The sequence below is a fragment of the Oncorhynchus nerka genome, linkage group LG4, assembly GCF_034236695.1.
Source record: "Oncorhynchus nerka isolate Pitt River linkage group LG4, Oner_Uvic_2.0, whole genome shotgun sequence".
NCBI lineage: Eukaryota > Metazoa > Chordata > Actinopteri > Salmoniformes > Salmonidae > Oncorhynchus > Oncorhynchus nerka.
Window position 1 is genome coordinate 30,299,423 of NC_088399.1, and position 20,281 is coordinate 30,319,703.

General features: G+C 42.5%; 1 pseudogene; it reads right to left on the bottom strand.

Annotated features, from left to right (window-relative positions):
- LOC115121806 (dual specificity testis-specific protein kinase 2-like) overlaps positions 1 to 20,281 on the bottom strand; it is a 30,175-nt pseudogene continuing 9,894 nt past the window's right edge.

Here is a 20,281-nt window from a genome sequence, read left to right on the forward strand (position 1 = left end):
AATGATCGATGCCTTTTATTCAACATTGCTTTAAATCTTCCATATAAATCTAAAGATCTGTAAAGTAAGCAACATTCTACCCGATCAACAGATTCACAAAATATTAACAAAGTACTGTATGAATCTTATATGGTAAACTAAATGTATCCCCACAAAAGGGTGAGGCAAAAAAGATACAGTACAAGCATTACAAGAAACAAAGGCATTTAGTATAAAACGATACACAACAGTTAAGTTCTTCCTAAGGTTAGTGTTTAATTGAGTTTAGTATTATTTTATTCACATCCTGAGAGGGAGGGATAGCACTCCTTCCTCTGTCTACTTGGCCCTAGTACTGAACCACACTGAACACCAACCCTTACCTAACACTGGCCACCTCTGTTAATCTCCAACAGAACAGTGTTGACGTTAGAAGCCAGAAAAAGAAGGAAATGAGAGAAAGACAGTAGCACAATTCCTTCATCCTATAGATTTCAGCCATGTACTGTAACAGTCACTTCTAGTGCAATGCAATCCTGCCTCCTGCAATCCTGCCTCCTGCAATCCTGCCTCCTGCAATCCTGCCTCCTGCAATCCTGCCTCCTGCAATCCTGCCTCCTGCAATCCTGCTCCACTGCTGCAGTCCACCATTACCTCACCGTTAAATGACATCATTCAGATGACTACTTTAACAGAGGGAGGGATTTATTTTTGATTGTGTCACCACTTGGACTGGCTGATGAAAGAAAGGGGGAGAAGTCCTACATAAATGTTATTTTAAATCAGGGATTCCCAACCTTTTACCCCCAGGGCCCCCTTTTTCACATTTGAAAAATGTCCCACCCCTCTCCCTGCTTTCTATTTATTATTGTTTATTGAGAGACTCTATATTAAATACACCACCAGCTTGATTTTGTTTAATTTGAGGGACCAAGGAAAATGTTGTTGTTTTGAAGCTAATTTCCTGCAATTCTACGTAGTTTAAGAAGACTCGTGACATCTTTTAGATGGGCTATTTAATAATAATGGATAAGGAAAATAAAGTCTAGACCTGATTTCCTCAAATGTTATTCCGCTATCAAATAAATATGTTTTATTATGATCATTTTAAGATGCTTTCATTTAATTATAGATATTCTCTTTTACAGAAAGTGAATAGATCAATTGATAGTGACAGAGCTACACATTGTATAAGATTACTTCCCAAGCAGTCCAATTTCTTTGACTCATCGACTTTAGAAGGTCGTAGCTAAGCTTCTGAATGTCAGAGACAAACCAAAGATAGTCCCGTGTGCATCAGAGTTGAGTCTTCCTCAGGCAATTAACGGCATGTTTCTAGCCTAAAGCATTGCAGATCTAGGTTGGGAAGCCCTGTTTTAAATGATGATATTATGATAGAAGAGAATAGATGGATCAGGACTACTCTGACAGTCCTCCTTATGTACTATTTACAAATAAGGATTTCTACATCCTTAACTTAAAGTGGAATAATAACATCATAGAATACAACTTAGCCAGGAGGAAATGCTCTTTAGGGAATTGTTGAGTCTGTTTTCGACCCCCACCCCTTTCAAATGGACCCACACTAGGTGAGTTTGTACTGTAGAAAGACAGTGGGGGGTGGTGAGTGTTGAACTTCCAGTGATCCGGTTCTGTTTCAGAGAAACACACAGAGTCACACAGAGTCAGCAGGAGGAGCTGCATTATGAGCCCTACACCTGGTTCCTGTAGAGCGGACCTGAACTATAAAGTGCCTCTGCTGTATAAGACTGGGGTGGCTGCCTGCTGCCGTCCACACTGTCCTCCGTTCCAGGGGAGGAGGGCTGAGGGGGGTACACGGTGACCCCACCCCCTCACCCAGTGGTCAGGTTTGAGTCGGGGGGTTCCAGGCTCTCAGCGATGTCCTCCAACTCATCCAGCAGCTCTGAGAAGGAGGGTCTCCGAAACGCATCCATCTGAACCACAGAACAAGAGGACAACATGAGTCCATCTGAACCACAGAACAAGAGGACAACATGAGTCCATCTGAACCACAGAACAAGAGGACAACATGAGTCCTTCTGAACCACAGAACAAGAGGACAACATGAGTCCATCTGCACCACAGAACAAGAGGACAACATGAGTCCATCTGCACCACAGAACAAGAGGACAACATGAGTCCATCTGAACCACAGGACAACATGAGTGATATTCTACAGTAGATGGCAAATGCATGTCTTTCTTACACTCTCGTAGTTGAGGCAAACTCTATGACCAGGATTAATACGAAGCATGTTATAGTGGTGTTAAAGCGCTACGCACTGAAATACAGGCATTCATAATAAACGCTGCAGATGTTGGCTCAAACCTTAATTACCTTTAAAAGCACACCTAAAAAAAGATCTGTGTTTGTCGGTCAATGCCCTTCATAATAAATCCCGGCTTAAGTCTCTCATTTTCTGAGACATGCTCTCACATTCACTCTCTAACATGGTCTCTCAGCCTCTCTCCCTCACACTCCCTCCCTCCAGTCCACTCACCAGACAGCAGTTGGCTGACAGCTCCAGGATGCGTCGTGGACAACCTTGGACCATCTCACTGAAGGCCTCAACGTCTAGACCATAGTCCTGCAGAGAGAACAAACCCGGTGTCAACTGCATTGTACACCATGTACGGGCCCATAGAGTATCAATAAGTAGTTGCAGGTTAGAGAGCTGGATCAGATAACCAATGTACGTCATGGCAAACAAGGAAAGTCTTGAGATCCCCACTGTTGTATACAGGCTACAGTTTTGATCATCAGGGACTACTGATGAATTCGCAGAACACATACTGTATAGATAGGATAGCAGTGTGACTAACTGACCCTGCGGTCCTCCCACTTCTAATGACAAATGTGACAAATAAATCAAATTGAAGTGAAACCTCAACGAGCACATTAAAGTCTCTCCCTGCTCCCTGTCTCTGACCTTGTCTTGATCACCCCAGGGACGACAGACAGGGACATTAGATTACTCATTTCACCATCATCTACATGCAAATGGAACTGTCACTAATGGCCTAATAACTAAGAGAGCTATCAAGTAACAAGACTGCTAATTGCCAAATTATGTTGCAGGATCACATTCAATATAATGTCTGAGTTGTGGGGAAATGCATTTAATTAACTCAATAGCTCAGTTGTGGTATAATTTCCACGTGTGTAGTGTCAGTCTAAATCTAGCAGTCTATGGTTCTTTGGTTTTGATAAGTGTGTGTGCGTTTTTGGTTTAACTATCCTTGTGGGCACCAGAAGTCCTCATAAGGAGAGTAAAACAAGGAACATTTAGACAAGTTGGGACATTTTTCCAGGCCCCCCTAGGCTTAGGGGTTAGGGTTACAATTGGGGTCAGGGTTCAAATTAAGGTTAGGGGTTACGGTTAGGTTTAGGAGTTAGGGTTGGGTATAGTTTTGGGGTTAAGGTTGGACTTAGGGTTATGGGTTAGGTTAGATTTAGTGTTAGGGAAAATAGGATTTTGGATAGAAATCAATATTTGGTCCCCACAAGGATAGCAAGGATGTGTGTGTGTGTGTAGGTTTTAATTTACCCGTGTTCTGGGAAGAATCTCGGGATCTGCTGAGATCCGGCCCAAAATCTCACACAGCATGATGCCAAAAGAGAAAACATCCACCTGGAGGAAGAAGTTAGGTTTTTTATTTATTTACCTTTATTTAACTAGGCAAGTCAGTTAAGAACAAAATCTTATTTTCAATGACGGCCTAGGAACGGTGCCTGTTCAGGGGCAGAACGACAGATTTGTATTTGTACCTTGTCAGCTCAGGGGTTTCATTCCATTCCATTAATGAACTAAATCAATTAAATTAATGTAATGAATAGATTATAATAGGAAGGATCAGATGTAAGTATTTTCTATCATTTAATGAAAACCATGAAATAAAATACCAGTTATTTCTATATCAGGGTGTAAAACTGTTAGCGTCCCAAATGGCATCCTCTTCCCTTTTTAGTGCACTGCTTTCAACCAGGGCCCATAGACATCTGGTCGAAAGCAGTGCACTCAATAGGGAATAGGGTGCCATTTGGGATGCAGACATGTGTGTAGGCTACCTACCTTGCGGTCGTAGGGTTCCCCTCGGAGCATCTCGGGGCCATCCAGAAGGCAGAACCCACCAGAGACATCTTCCTCTCTGGGTCATTAGCTGGCAGCTCCACCATTACCTCCCTGGCCAGACCAAAATCTGTCACAACCGCCTCCCTGCCCCGAGACGTCTCCCGTATCAGACAGTTCTGCACACACACAATGTTAGATAACAGTTCTGCACACACACACACACACCATTCAGGCAACGTTAGACAACTCTGCACACACACACACAACGTTCAGAATATTACTCACATTAAAAGCACTGGTCGCTGCTATCAAATCTTTTCAAATGTACAATACAGTAGACATCAAAATGTATTCATAAATGTACAGTAGATATTCAGAGCTGGGATTCACTAGAAAGGCAATAACTGAAGTCATACTGTCACACTGCAGTGCAACATGTTGACCACAAGAGGCCAGTGTGACACTTCTACATCCACACAACACAGTCATTTTAACCTCCTCCATTCTATCTGCTTTTGAGCCTGAGGTAGCAACCTAATTCCATAGACTATACATTCACATGTTTCTACATGATATGAAACACCTCTTGATTCACTGTTTGAATACTGACTTATGAATTATCACTGTGCTGGAAGTCAAACGTAGTGGGGTAAAGTACGTAGGTAAAAATACCCCCAAAAACGATTTAAGTATCTGTTCTTTACTTGATTATTTCTATTTTGACAACTTTAACTTTACTACAATCCTAAAGGAAATATTTTACTTTTTACTCAATGACACCCAAAATAACTCGTTACATTTTGAATGCTTAGCAGGACAAGCAAATGGTCCAATTCACACACTTATCAAGAGAACATCACTGGTCATCCCTACTGCCTCTGATCTGGCGGACTCACTAAACACAAATGCTTAATTTGTAAATGATGTCTGAGTGTTGGAGATAGCCCCTGGCTATACGTAAACTTAAAAAACAAGAAAATGGTGACGTCTGGCTTGCTTAATAAAAAGGAATTTTAAATTATTTATACTTTTACTTTTGACATTTAAGTATATTTAAAACCAAATACTTTTACTCAAGTAATATTTTGGTGGGTGACTTACTGGAGTCATTTTCTATGTAGGTATCTTTACTCAAGTATGACAAGTGGGTACTTTTCCCACCTCTGGTCAAACCACACAATTCTCACATGGACAAAGAGGCACAGCAACGGCAAAACATCGAAAAACAATCATAACATTGGATGTGACTGAAAACACACTTCAGATTCGTTCCTCTGTCATTTACTGAGCTGACTATTGCTCCTGCATTAGGACAAACGGTACCCATCTGAAACCAGCTGGTTTAGCAGGCTGCCTCATAATCCAGTCTGAAACGTTCCTTCAACAACCATCCTCTCTGAACAGTGAATTATTGAGATGTAACATGGGGGCTGCTGTGGCCATTTTGTTGGCCCAATACTATTGATGGCAGAGGAGTCTCTCTAGGCAGATGGGTTGCCTCCCACAATGTACCAATACTCCAGCTTCCACTCAATAGAAGTTCCGGTGTTAGTTGGGACAGAGAGGACAAGTTGGAAATGGGACATGAGTCACCGATGATGTCACTACTGTATCCGTTTGTTACCCTAGCTAAATAGGAGTACAATTCCCACCCACATTTTAAGCCTCACCTACCCAAACTTTGGATTTGTTGGGAGAGTTGTCTGTTTGAAGTACCCTTCTCAGAACAATTGTTTTTCACCTTTCAAAATGTCCAAGAGAATCCGACATCCTAGGTCTGGCTTTCCGAGACTAATGACAGATCGGAACAGTAAGTTGACCAATTGGTCAGTGACAGTGATTTAGACAGTATGGGTATCTAGACCTACGGGCCAGTGGTTTAGACAGTATGGGTATCTAGACCTACGGGCCAGTTGTTTAGACAGTATGGGTATCTAGACCTACGGGCCAGTGGTTTAGACAGTATGGGTATCTAGACCTACGGGCCAGTTGTTTAGACAGTATGGGTATCTAGACCTACGGGCCAGTGATTTAGACAGTATGGGTATCTAGACCTACGGGCCAGTTGTTTAGACAGTATGGGTATCTAGACCTACGGGCCAGTGGTTTAGACAGTATGGGTATCTAGACCTACGGGCCAGTGGTTTAGACAGTATGGGTATCTAGACCTACGGGCCAGTGATTTAGACAGTATGGGTATCTAGACCTACGGGCCAGTTGTTTAGACAGTATGGGTATCTAGACCTACGGGCCAGTTGTTTAGACAGTATGGGTATCTAGACCTACGGGCCAGTTGTTTAGACAGTATGGGTATCTAGACCTACGGGCCAGTTGTTTAGACAGTATGGGTATCTAGACCTACGGGCCAGTTGTTTAGACAGTATGGGTATCTAGACCTACGGGCCAGTTGTTTAGACAGTATGGGTATCTAGACCTACGGGCCAGTGGTTTAGACAGTATGGGTATCTAGACCTACGGGCCAGTGGTTTAGACAGTATGGGTATCTAGACCTACGGGCCAGTGGTTTAGACAGTATGGGTATCTAAACCTACGGGCCAGTGGTTTAGACAGTATGGGTATCTAGACCTACGGGCCAGTGGTTTAGACAGTATGGGTATCTAGACCTACGGGCCAGTGGTTTAGACAGTATGGGTATCTAGACCTACGGGCCAGTGGTTTAGACAGTATGGGTATCTAGACCTACGGGCCAGTGGTTTAGACAGTATGGGTATCTAGACCTACGGGCCAGTGATTTAGACAGTATGGGTATCTAGACCTACGGGCCAGTCATTTAGACAGTATGGGTATCTAGACCTACGGGCCAGTGATTTAGACAGTATGGGTATCTAGACCTACGGGCCAGTGATTTAGACAGTATGGGTATCTAGACCTACGGGCCAGTGGTTTAGACAGTATGGGTATCTAGACCTATGGGCCAGTGATTTAGACAGTATGGGTATCTAGACCTATGGGCCAGCGGTTAGACAGAGAGTATCGGTGTTATTTAAAACAGAATTCAGCCTATATCGCTATAACCTCTCTATCCCTGGTGCTGCTGGGGAGACATGACTGGTTCTAGTAAGAGCATGCAGGGCGTTTCCTGCCACACCATTGGCCTGTAATGACAGAGCAATGGGGCAATTGGAGAATCACACCCACCACAACCCATAATCTCATCACTGATGTGGTTTACTACCAAAGAGAGGAGTTTGGACTGGGATGGATAGATCATGAGAAAGGGAGATGTGAGTGGGCTGTTGGGCTGTGTATATAAACAAACCCCTTGCATAATGTTCAGAGGATTATCCAGGAAGTGGAAACACTCAACCTCAGCCCTCTCTTACTTGTTTTCTAGACTAGGGTCCTGTCCAGGGGGTGTACTTGTACATTATACTGCCTCACACTATAGAAACATGAGATAGGACAGAAGCCTTATGGGCTGTTCTGGTTTGGACTAGGCTTATTTACTGTACATTGACGTTCCTGTCAATGTGGGGTTTGGTTTCAGTTATGGACCTTCCCAGAATCTGTCCCTGCTATTAAGACCTTCTCAAAGGCTGCATCCCAAATGGCACTCTATTACCTAAACAATTCACTACTTTTTAGGGAATATAGGTGCTATTTGGGATGCAGCCTTTGAGAAGGTAGCAGGGACAGATTCTGGGAAGGTCCATAACTGAAACAAAACCCCACATTGACAGGAACGCCTCCCCTACAGTGAAATTCAGTCAGTAGTTAGTGATATCTGAGGCAGGATCCCTGTAATCTGCCTATGCTGTAAAAAACAAGCTTTGGCATAACTAAACCGGCAAGAATAAGAGGTAACACTGTTTCAAAGAGGACTTAAAGTGGTACAGTGGGACTAATACAGGCTATGAAGAATGCCAACCCTGCAGCTTAGCATTTGTGTTATATACAGTGACAGGTTCAGTTTGGCTAAAGCTAGTACAGGTACAGTAGGCTCTAGGTTAGGTCCTTATTATGCGTGTTAGGATATAGTACAGGTACAGTAGGCTCTAGGTTAGGTCCTTATTATGTGTTAGGATATAGTACAGGTACAGTAGGCTCTAGGTTAGGTCCTTATTATGTGTTAGGATATAGTACAGGTACAGTAGGCACTAGGTTAGGTCCTTATTGTGTGTGTTAGGATATAGTACAGGTACAGTAGGCTCTAGGTTAGGTCCTTATTATGCGTGTTAGGATATAGTACAGGTACAGTAGGCACTAGGTTAGGTCCTTATTATGCGTGTTAGGATATAGTACAGGTACAGTAGGCACTAGGTTAGGTCCTTATTATGTGTTAGGATATAGTACAGGTACAGTAGGCACTAGGTTAGGTCCTTATTATGTGTGTTAGGATATAGTACAGGTACAGTAGGCACTAGGTTAGGTCCTTATTATGTGTGTTAGGATATAGTACAGGTACAGTAGGCACTAGGTTAGGTTCTTATTATGTGTGTTAGGATATAGTACAGGTACAGTAGGCACTAGGTTAGGTCCTTATTATGCGTGTTAGAATATAGTACAGGTACAGTAGGCTCTAGGTTAGGTCCTTATTATGTGTGTTAGGATATAGTACAGGTACAGTAGGCACTAGGTTAGGTCCTTATTATGTGTGTTAGGATATAGTACAGGTACAGTAGGCTCTAGGTTAGGTCCTTATTATGCGTGTTAGGATATAGTACAGGTACAGTAGGCTCTAGGTTAGGTCCTTATTATGTGTTAGGATATAGTACAGGTACAGTAGGCACTAGGTTAGGTCCTTATTATGTGTTAGGATATAGTACAGGTACAGTAGGCTCTAGGTTCTTATTATGCGGTAGGCTCTAGGTTAGGATATAGATACAGGCACTAGGTTCTTATTATGTGTTAGGATATAGTACAGGTACAGTAGGCTCTAGGTTAGGTCCTTATTATGCGTGTTAGGATATAGTACAGGTACAGTAGGCACTAGGTTAGGTCCTTATTATGTGTTAGGATATAGTACAGGTACAGTAGGCACTAGGTTAGGTCCTTATTATGTGTGTTAGGATATAGTACAGGTACAGTAGGCTCTAGGTTAGGTCCTTATTATGTGTTAGGATATAGTACAGGTACAGTAGGCACTAGGTTAGGTCCTTATTATGTGTGTTAGGATATAGTACAGGTACAGTAGGCACTAGGTTAGGTCCTTATTGTGTGTGTTAGGATATAGTACAGGTACAGTAGGCACTAGGTTAGGTCCTTATTATGTGTGTTAGGATATAGTACAGGTAGAGTGGATGTCTATCTACGTCAGGGTTTTTCAACTGGCGGGCCAAGGTGATATTATTTGCCCCCAAGTTCTCTGAGCAAAAAAAAAAGTATAAAATGGTTTGTTAGACATTTAAAAAAAGACTGTAAAAACAACAGAAAATCAGCTCCAATTGATTTTTATTCAGGAAATCTGTTCCAGAGTATTCCTGTGCATAATAGAGAGATATGTAATCGTATACAAATGTATAGAAGGTTTGAAATTACTATATTTTAGTCAAATATTTAATCTGTTTGGGCTTCTTGCAGTCAATTTGCAATCTACAAATGATTGGTAATTATGTTCCGGTCCCCTGACCATCCGCTCCAGAAGAAAGTGAGCCGAGGCTGAATCAAGTTGATGATCTCTGATCTACGTGCTTGAGAAAATAGTTGGCTGACCCTAGTTATCTGATTTACAGATCAAGAAATAACCAGAAACATATACGGTACTTGTCCTTAATACCTTCAATCAACTTCCCACTCACGTCTGGATACATGGAAAAAGATTCATTTCAAATGAAAGTCATGTGCGTTTTTTAAATTAAAAGGCCAGATTGCATTAGTAGTGTACTTTGCTCTGGCACCACTGTAGTCATCTGTCCAGACGAGACCCTGGCCTGTGGTGTGTGTGTGTGTGTGTGTGTGCGTGCGTGCGTGCGTATACCTTGGAGTTGAGGTCTCTGTGGTAGATGTTCTTGTAGTGCAGGTAGGTCATGCCTCTGCTGATGTCACAGGCCAGGTCCACCTTCTCCCTCCAACACAGAGACACGTCCTCCTGGGCCAGGAGGTCCTCCAGACAGCCCCCACTCACATACTGACAACACAGAGAGGGGGTGCAATTAGTACCACAGAGATCCTATATTCACGTCTATGGAGATGGATCCTTTATTCAGTACATAGACATCCTATTTCCATGGTCAAACACATACTTCGCAATCTATTCCCTTCAACAACTGTGACTACTGCCAGATGCACAAATACAGAGTACCATAGAGAATCTACATGTGTCTATAGAGATGGGTTATACCATAGAGATAATCCTTTCTATGGGTTTTACACAGGGATACCAATCTCTTGATTCTATGGTGAGATGCACAGATACTGAGAGGAAAATGTTGGTGTCCTAAGTGATTAAGGACACTTACCTCCAGTATTGGGTACAGCTTTTCTTCTCGCACACAGATCCCAAGATACCTGTGAGGATAATAATAGGTTGTATTACGATCACAGTGTTACTTTTTTTTGTTGCAACTCCTACACATCTTCCTCTAAATACAAGCATTTGTCATACATGTTGGGAAGGGACTGACCTGACAATGTTAGGGTGTGAGAGCTTCTGCAGTAGACTGATCTCTCGTACGATGCTGTCCTGGTCCACGTCGTTCTTATAGATCTTGACCACCATCACTTTCCTCGTTGTGCTGTGCGACACCTAGACAACAAAGGGCGTTATATATTTACAGAGTGGTTGTTGCTCAGCTTTGATTGACAACAGTTGGACGATCTCACTGTGTATTTGGCCAAGTTGTAAACAGGGCTGGATCTCTATCAACTAGAGCCAGGGTAACAAAACAAACAATGCAGTTTCTTGCATACCAACACAAGATGAAAATGTGCTGAGACTAGAGCAACAATCTTGGCAGTCTTGATCTCTTCCTGAGGTGCGTTAACTACATCCTATTGTCTCTGTGAGGCCAGACTGGTTCCGTGGTACGCTACGTTCCCGCCACAGTAGCATTCTCTGGCTGTGTCCCAAATGGCAACCTATTCCCTATGTAGTACACTACTTTTGACCAGGGCCCATATGTCAAAAGAAGTGCCCTACATAGGGAGCCATTTGGAAGACAGCCTGGCACAGGTTCCTGAACCATCACACTGGCTGACTGACTGCACACCTGTAATCACCCTCCTTTCAGGACTTTATATCGCCATCTCTGATCTGTATCTGAGCGTCTGGGAGTTCCATCTCAACACAAACACGCACGGTGGCCCTGCATGATGGCTCTGCTACAGAGCTATTGTGACCTGACATTACCTCACTACTAGGACTGCCAGTGTTCAGTCCATTAGCATTTTAATGTTGTTCATTTGACTCCACAGACAGTACCTCACATCTAGACAGTATTAAGAGAACGTAAGCTGTGTTCCTATGTCTCGTGGGCATGTGAATGCAGAGAAGGACATGACTGCAGTGTAATTACTTGGGCATGTTGCGGCTGCTGCTCTGAGGAGTGCTTCAGGGATCAGCCAAGGCATCATGTTTTCAGTTAACACCCGAGTTGGTAGTACACAAAATGTAGGTTGCTCTTTGGTTGGGACTATAATTTATGTATTGGCTTCTGTGAAATGTGTCATAATACACTTATCAGGATGTATGCCACATACAGCATGATGGCATTTTGAACACTTTCGTTACTGAAACAAACATGAAATATGGGAAGTAAATCATAGGTAAGAGGTGTAGAAAGTCAGGTATTTTTTGTTCTCTCTTTCACACACATACACGTCGATGTATTCACAAGCACACACACATTTATTTTCAGCCATGTACAAATTGGACCGTTCATACCTTGTACACCTTGGAGAAGAAGCCACTCCCAATCAGCTCGGCACTGAAGTCTTCCCAGAATTCCAGTTTGCGGACAGCGGTGCGAAGCTTCTGCCAGCGGTCCACCTGGCAGTAGGTGTCTGCTACCTCTCCGAGCAGCGTGGGGCTGCTGGGTTCAGGGGTCACCTCCAACTCACACCTCATCCTGGACAATTCGTCTAGAGAAGCACAGGGTCAGACACTCAGTCTCACTCACTATCCCTATCCCAGTGTTAAAGTCATCAGAGGAACTAGAATTATCACAATGCTTTCCTTCAATCCAGAAATATCGGCGGTGAACACTCAAAACTATACTGTGCAGCCATGATTGGGCATTGGAGGCAACAGGCAGACCCACCTGGCAGCCAGGCCCACCCACTGGGGAGCTAGGCCCAGCCAATCAGAATGAGTTTCTCCACAAAAGGGCTTTAGATGATCAGATGTTCTTGCAGGTGAAGAAGCCAGATGTGGAGGTGTGGTTGGTTGTGAGGCCAGTTGGACCTACTGCCAAATTCTCTAAAACAATGTTGTAGGCAGTTTATGGTAGAGAAATTAACATTAAATTATCTGGAAACAGCTCTGGTCTACATTTTATTTAACTAGGCAAGTCAGTTAAGAACAAATTATTATTTTACAATGACGGCCTACCCCGGCCAAACCCTCCCCTAATCCGGACGACGCTGGACCAATTGTGCTCCGCCCTATCGGCATTCCTGCAGTCAGCATGCCAATTGCACACTCCCTCAAAACTTGAGATATATGTGGCATTGTGTTGTGTGACAAAACTGCACATTTGAAAGTGGCCATTTATTTTCCCCTAACAAGGTGCACCTGTGTAATGATCTTGCTGTATAATCAGCTTGTTGATATGCCACACCTGTCAGGTGGATTATCCTGGCAAAGGAGGAAATGCTCACCAACATGGATGTAAAGAAATATGAGCTTTTTTTTTTGAGAAATAAGATTTGTGCGCGTATGGAATATTTCATAGATTTTTTTATTTCAGCTCATGAAACATGAGACCAACACTTTACATGTTGTGTTTATATTTTTGTTCAGTGTCATAAAAATGAGAAAAAAGAAGATGGAAAGGAAATGTTTTTGATCTTGAAATAAAATGGGGGTGATTTGAAAGGGAAATAAACTCATTTAAAATGCAAATTAAACAGATTCTGAGGAAAGGGAAATCATTTTGATGAGATGAAATACATTGTGAGATGAAACCATAATTTGCACTCAAATATCTTTTTAATGCATGCAATTAATTGCAAATAACTTCCTTCTAAGTATTTTAATGGGGAATTATTTGGTCAATTCCTCGGCTGTATTTTATTTACTGTAACTAAGTACTGATGTTGGTATCTTTGACCTGTTTAACTGCCAGTATTACATGTCTACCAGTGTTGAATGTGATGGTTAAAGGTTGGCGCCACATTGAGCCGAGGGAACACTGATAATGTCTCTCTTCCTCCCAGCATCTCTGCCTGGTGTTTACAGTACATTTGGTACCAGATTAGAATATAAAAGGGGCCTGTCTCTGCTAGACATGTTCTCTGCTTCTGTGCGGGAGGTATATCGCTGTTGCAACTTGTATTAAACTGAAATTATTATGATTGACTATATCCATGACTGCTCTTCTCTTTTGTTCACCTGAAAATCCCCTTTACAAAAGTCATTCTTTACTTGCCCAGCATAACTGTGACAGGTTTACAAACCCATTTGGGGACGCACAATTGCGGTTTAGATTCATTATTCTTTGCTTATGCGGTGTGTAGCCTAAAACTACAAATACATACTGTACATAGGCAGAGGTCTATGACACCATCACAACAGCATATGTCATCGTTCCTTTCAGCTCCAAGGCTATACCGGGCTGAGGCCTTGGCTACTGTATCGAACACCTGCTCAAGGCCAAACAACCTCCTGTTTTGTTGTCTGTTCACACAGATTCCATCACACAAGCTTCTCATAGCTTCTGCAAATGGTGCATGGTTGAAAAGAGTTCTGCTAAATATTTTCATCATGATGACCAGATAGGTATGCATGAGAATACTTTAGTGGGAGAGCAAACATTGCCATAATAAATAATATCACAATCTAGTGCAACAGAAGCATGAAAAGTCCATTAACTAGGAAGAAGTCACGTGAAACTAGATTCTTCAGTGTTCACAAATCCACTAAGGTCAGCTTAGCGCACATGTACACAAAAGTATTACTGGAATTTTTGTTCTGAAAGTTTTCTATTCTCAAGAACAGTCATCCAGGCTGGATACTTTCTGTTTCGTTGGGAACGATGATGAGTGATTTAAAACAGGCAGGAACAGTGCATAGTTCAAGTGATTGATTGAAGATGTCCGTGAATACAGGGGACGGCTGGTCAGCACAGTGCTTTAGTGTGACTGAGGAGACCCGGTCTGGGCCTGCAGCTTTCCTACAGTCCTGTTTCTTCAACATTTATGTAGTTCTGTCATTGAGCTCTTCTTGTTTATTCATGTTTTGTATTATGTCTTGTGTCGAACCAAGGAAGATAAAAAAAAATCTTTATAGCGACTGACTCCCTGCTCTGGGATAAGAAGGGGTGGGGCGATGGGAATAGAAGTCTGGGTAGTCTGGGTAGGAGGGGGAAGGGTGGGTAGGAGGTAGATGGGATTTGGGGGGGCAGGATGGCATGTGGGGGGATTACATGCTGACTACACCGGCCACGCCATGCGTCCACGTGTGCCATCGCCCGCAGGTTAATTTCGTCCATACACACCAGACGCGATGATAACATGCAGGTTAAAATACCAAAATCAACTGAACCAACTATATTAATTTGGGGGCATGTCGAAACACACATGAAACATTCATGGATATTTAGCGATCTAGCTGTTGCTAGGTAGGTTGCCCTGGGAGATAAACATTGGGTTGTTATTTTACCTGACCTGCATATGTCCTCTTTTTGGCTTTTTCTTTGTTGAACTTTGATCTGAAATCATACAAAATCATGAATTGATCTCACCTGGTTTGTCTTTCAATCATCCATGTGGGTTTGTATCTTCCTGATATTCAATAAGGAGGGGACTTGCAGCACATGAAGAACCAAGTTCTATTTTAGAGCTTGGCTATGCAGGTCCGCGTTCGTGAAATGTTGGTGAAATGTGTTGGTGAAATGACTGAATAACGTGTGTGTAAATACATTTTGCAACATGCACTAAATGTGGTCGGTGGGGTTTACATGTTAGAGTGGAGGTTAGACAGAGACAGTGAACCCAGGGGATCTCTGATCAGGCGCCAGGCCAAACACAGGTCATATAAAAGTCATATACAGGCCCCTGTATCACACCTCCCTGCTATGTACGCACACAGGCCACTGGCTCCAGGACAAGGCTTCTAAGACAGGGGCTTCCTCAGAGTCTTTCAAGCTCAGTAAGGTCATAAACAATGCAATACTCCAAGGAATGTCATAAATACACAAAAATACAGTAAGTCATGGTAATGTTATGTCATGGTAATGTTATGACTTTGCCAAGAGGACTGTTTTATCTGAAACACAATGCCATACAGTATATCTGGGCAGACAAGCCCATGTTGATTAGCCCTAAACTCAACTGTGTCTTTGTTTTCAAAGTACAGTTGTTTTTCTCTCTCTCTCGACAAATAGCAAAAGTCAGTTTTAACATGAGTGATCTAGTTGGTGGTCGATTGTGTTACACTCACATGCAAACACACAGCCTTTACCCTGGAGTGTGTAACGTAGAGTGGTGAGATCATGAGGGCCAGATGAGCTCACCGTCCAGCCCTGGGCCAATGTGAAGTTGTAAGTGTGTTGGTTTGGGGATAGATATGGTTTACTAGTGGCTCCTATCTTGTTGACTATCCTATAGGTTATAATTATGTTTAAATTGTCAAAATATTTGTGTACTTCTCTTATGACTTTACAAATGTACAGCACCAGTCAAAAGTTTGTACACACCTACTAATTCAAGGGTTTTTCTTTATTTTTACTGTTTTCTACATTGTAGAATAATAGCAAAGACATCAAAACATATGGAATCATATAGTAACAAACAAATTAAAATATATTTTATATTCCTCAAAGTAGCCACCCTTTGCCTTGAAGACAGCTTTGCACACTCTTAGCATTCTCTCTACCAGCTTCACTTGGAATGCTTTTCCAACAGTCTTGAAGGAGTTTCCACATATGCTGAGCACTTGTTGGCTGCTTTTCCTTTATGTCCTGAATACAAAGGGTTATGTTTGGGGCAAATCCAACACAACGTGGCCAATGGAAAATCTGGATCTACTTTCTACCAGACACTGGGAGATGAATTCCCCTTTAACCTTTTAGCTGGATAATAACCTAAAACACAAGGCCAAATCTACACTGGAGTTGCTTACCAGTTACACTTTTGACTTAAATCTGCTTGAAAATCTATAGCAAGACCTGAAAATAGTTGTTTAGCAATGATCAAAAACCAATGTGACAGAGCGTGAAGAATTTTCAAAAGAAGAATGGGCAGATTTTGCACAATCCAGGTGTGGAAAGCTCTTAGAGACTTAAACAGAAAGACTCACAGCTGTAATCGCTGCCAAAAGGTGACTCAGGGGTGTGAATACTTATGTAAATGAGATATTTCTGCATTTCATTGTCTGAAAAAAGTCTGAAAAACATGTTTTCACTTTGTCATTGTAGATGGTAAAAGCGATATATATATACCATCTACACACAATACACATCTACACACAATACCCCACAATGACAAATGGTATATATATATATATAATATTTAATCCAGGCTGTAACACAACACAATGTGGAATAAGTCTAGGTGTATGAATACTATCTGAATTGACCAGGCAGGTCAATTGAAACACAATTATTTTAAACGTATTTACAAAGGCCTGGAAATTGAATCACAAATCAAATTGATGGAAATAAATCATGAAAGAGATAGAGAACAAAGAGTAAGTGTGTGTGTGTGTGTGTGTGTGTGTGTGTGTGCACGCGTGTGTGTGTGTTATGTACCGCATGACCAATGTGTACAAGACAGATATTATTTCATCAACAACAGCTTAACATGTCAGTGTGGATGACAGACTGTTACATCACCCCAACATTAAAAAGCCATCGCTGCACAATCCTCAGCCATCTATGACGTGGGGGACTGCCAGTAAAGGCCTTCTTTCTCTTCATCCATCCAACCATATTTATAGCAAATAAATAAACCAACCATTTACAGCGCTAGCTCCAGCCAATCTTTCCTAGGTGGTCCTAGCAGCCACACTCCCCTCTGCAGTCTGCACAGCCATCAGTCCAGTGAGTCTATCACTCTAACCCTGCAACGCTGGGCCTCCACATCCGCTCACACAATCTACACTATGTATTCAAAAGTTTCTCATATTTCTGCCCTGCTAGAGTTGCCCCAGTCAGTGCTGTAAGTGCTGTTATTGTGCAGTGGAAAAGTCTAGAAGAAACAATGTGTCAGCCGCAAAGTGGTAGGCCACACAAGCGCACAGAACGGGACCGGCAAGTGCTGAAGGCCGTAGTGAGAGAAAAATTGTCTGTCCTCGATTGCAATACTCACTACCGAGTTCCAAACTGCCTCTGGAAACAACGTCAGCATAAGAACTGTTAGCCCAGGGCCTTCAAGAAATAGGTTTCCATGGCCGAGCAGCCACGCACAAGACTAAGATCACCATGCGCAATGCCAAGCATTGGCTGGGGTGGTGTAAAGCTTGACTCCATTGGACTCTGGAGCAGTGGGACATGTTCTCTGGAGAAATGAATCACGATTCACCATCCGGCAGTATGTGGACTAATTTAGGTTTGGCGGATGCCAAGAGAACGGCTACCTGCCCCAATGCATAATGCCAACTGTAAAGTTTGGCGGAGGAGGCATAATGGTCTGGGGCTGTTTTTCATGGTTCGGGCTAGGCACCTTAGTTCCAGTGAAGGGAAATCTTAACACTACGGAATACAAAGACATTCCAGATGATTCTGTGCTTCCAACTTTGTGGCAACAGTTTTGGGAAGGCCCTTTCCTCTTTCAGCATAAAAACACCCCCGTCCACAAAGCGAGGTCCATACAGAAATGGTTTGGCAAGATCGGTGTGGAGTAACTTGACTGGCCTGCACAGGGCCCTGACCTCAACCCCATCGAACACCTTTGGGATGAATTGGAACACCGACTGCGAGCCTGGCCTAATGGCCGTACATCAGTGGCCGACCTAACTAATGCTCGTGGCTGAATGGAAGCAAGTCCCCACAGCAATATTCCAACATCTATTTGAAAGCCTTCCCAGAAGAGTGGAGCCTGTTATAGCAGCAAAGGGGGGCAACTCCATTTTAATGCCCATGATTTTGGAATGAGATATTTGACAAGCAGGAGTCCACATACCTTTTGTCCTGCAGTGTACTGGTACAAAGCTCACCACAATGGACAAATGATTGACAATGTTATAACAGACAAACAACCGGGGGGAGAGGGATGGAGGGCTGCCCAAATAATCAGTGTTTGGTAAGCTCCCCTATCGCAGCTACCGGGCGCTGATGACAAAATCCAGCTGACGTAAACATGGCATAACGTTGTATACAGACAACTTACAGTAGAGCTAAAGCCTTTCTACCGGCCCATATGGGATTCATCATCAGCCCATTCAGGTCCCAGAAGGGATTATTAAGGGATTTACATAGAGACGGATCTGAAATCCATTGACCTTATACTTCCTGTCTCATCTCACTAAAGATCAAATCCTGCTTTCTCTCTCAGATTTGTGAAAAGATGTTGCTTCTACTCATTTCTGCATAGACTCCCCTTTGATCTATTTTATTTTATTTTACTAGGCAAGTCAGTTAAGAACAAATTCTTATTTTCAATGACGGCCTAGGAACAGTGGGTTAACTGCCTGTTCAGGGGCAGAACGACAGATTTGTACCTTGTCAGCTCAGAGATTCGAACTTGCAACCTTTCGGTTACTAGTCCAACGCTCTAAACACTAGGCTACCCTATTCCATTCCAACATGAGACTTTCAGCACTATGGAATATACAGTTGGGTCCAAAACTATTGATACCATTCATAAAGATGAGCAAAAATTACTGTACAAAATAAATAATTAAAATACTAAGCTATATTGTATTATAACATTTTGGGGAAATGATATTATTTTTCTCTAATACAACTGCTCAGAGAAAGAGCATGTTATTATTTTTGGTCCCAAAAAAAGGTATGGGTCAAAATGATTGACACCCGTTTTCAATACTTTAATACCTCACCTTGCAAGGATAACAGCAATGAGCCTTTTTCTAAAATGCTTTATGAGTTGGAGAACACGTTGGGAGGGATCTTCGACCATTTCTCCATACAGAATCCTTCCAGATCCTTGATATCCTTTGTCTGCGCTTACGGACTGCGCTCTTCAATTCAAACCACAGGTTTTCAAATGGGTTTCAAGTCTGGAGACTGAGATGACCATTGCAAACTGTTGATTCTATGGCCGATTAACAATTTCTTTGTGGATTTTGATGTGTGCTTGGGGTTATTGTCTTGCTGGAAGAACCACTTGCAACCACGTTTCAGCCTCCTGACAGAGAACAAGGTTTTTGGCAAAAATGTGCTGGTACTGGGTTGGTTCATGATGCTGTGGACCTTAACAAGGGCTTTTTTTTTATTTATTTTTTTTTTACCTTTATTTTACTAGGCAAGTCAGTTAAGAACATATTCTTATTTTCAATGACGGCCTAGGAACAGCGGGTTAACTGCCTGTTCAGGGGCAGAATGACAGATTTTGTACCTTGTCAGCTCGGGGATTTGAACTTGCAACCTTTCGGTTACCAGTCCAATGTTCTAACCACTAGGCTACCCTGCCGCCCCAGGACCAGTGGCTTCAGGACCAGTGGAAGCAAAATAGCCCCATAACATCAAAGATCCACCACCATATTTTACAGTAGGTATGGGGTTCTTTTCTGCTGCTGTATGTGGACAAAGAAATCTGTTTTCATTCCACTGTATATGCAACCATGGTGCACAGTACAGTTATCAACAGAGAGATAGTCAAATCAACACAAACAGGCAATTACCTGATAGGTAAAATATGAACTTTCTGCTTCACAAACTAGAACATGGCTCTTCACATGACACTGCATGAGCTATCACCTATTGTGCATGACACACACACACACACACACACACACACACGTCGTATTTTTTCCTTTTACGATGGAGTCATTGTTTTCAACACTCCTGAAACCTGCTTGGCTGGTCCCCTACCAATGCATTTTTATTTTATTTTAGGACTGAGAAGATTTTGAACTTGATGTTTCACATTGTGACAGATCAAAATGAGAAAGCATTTTGCCAGAGTTCT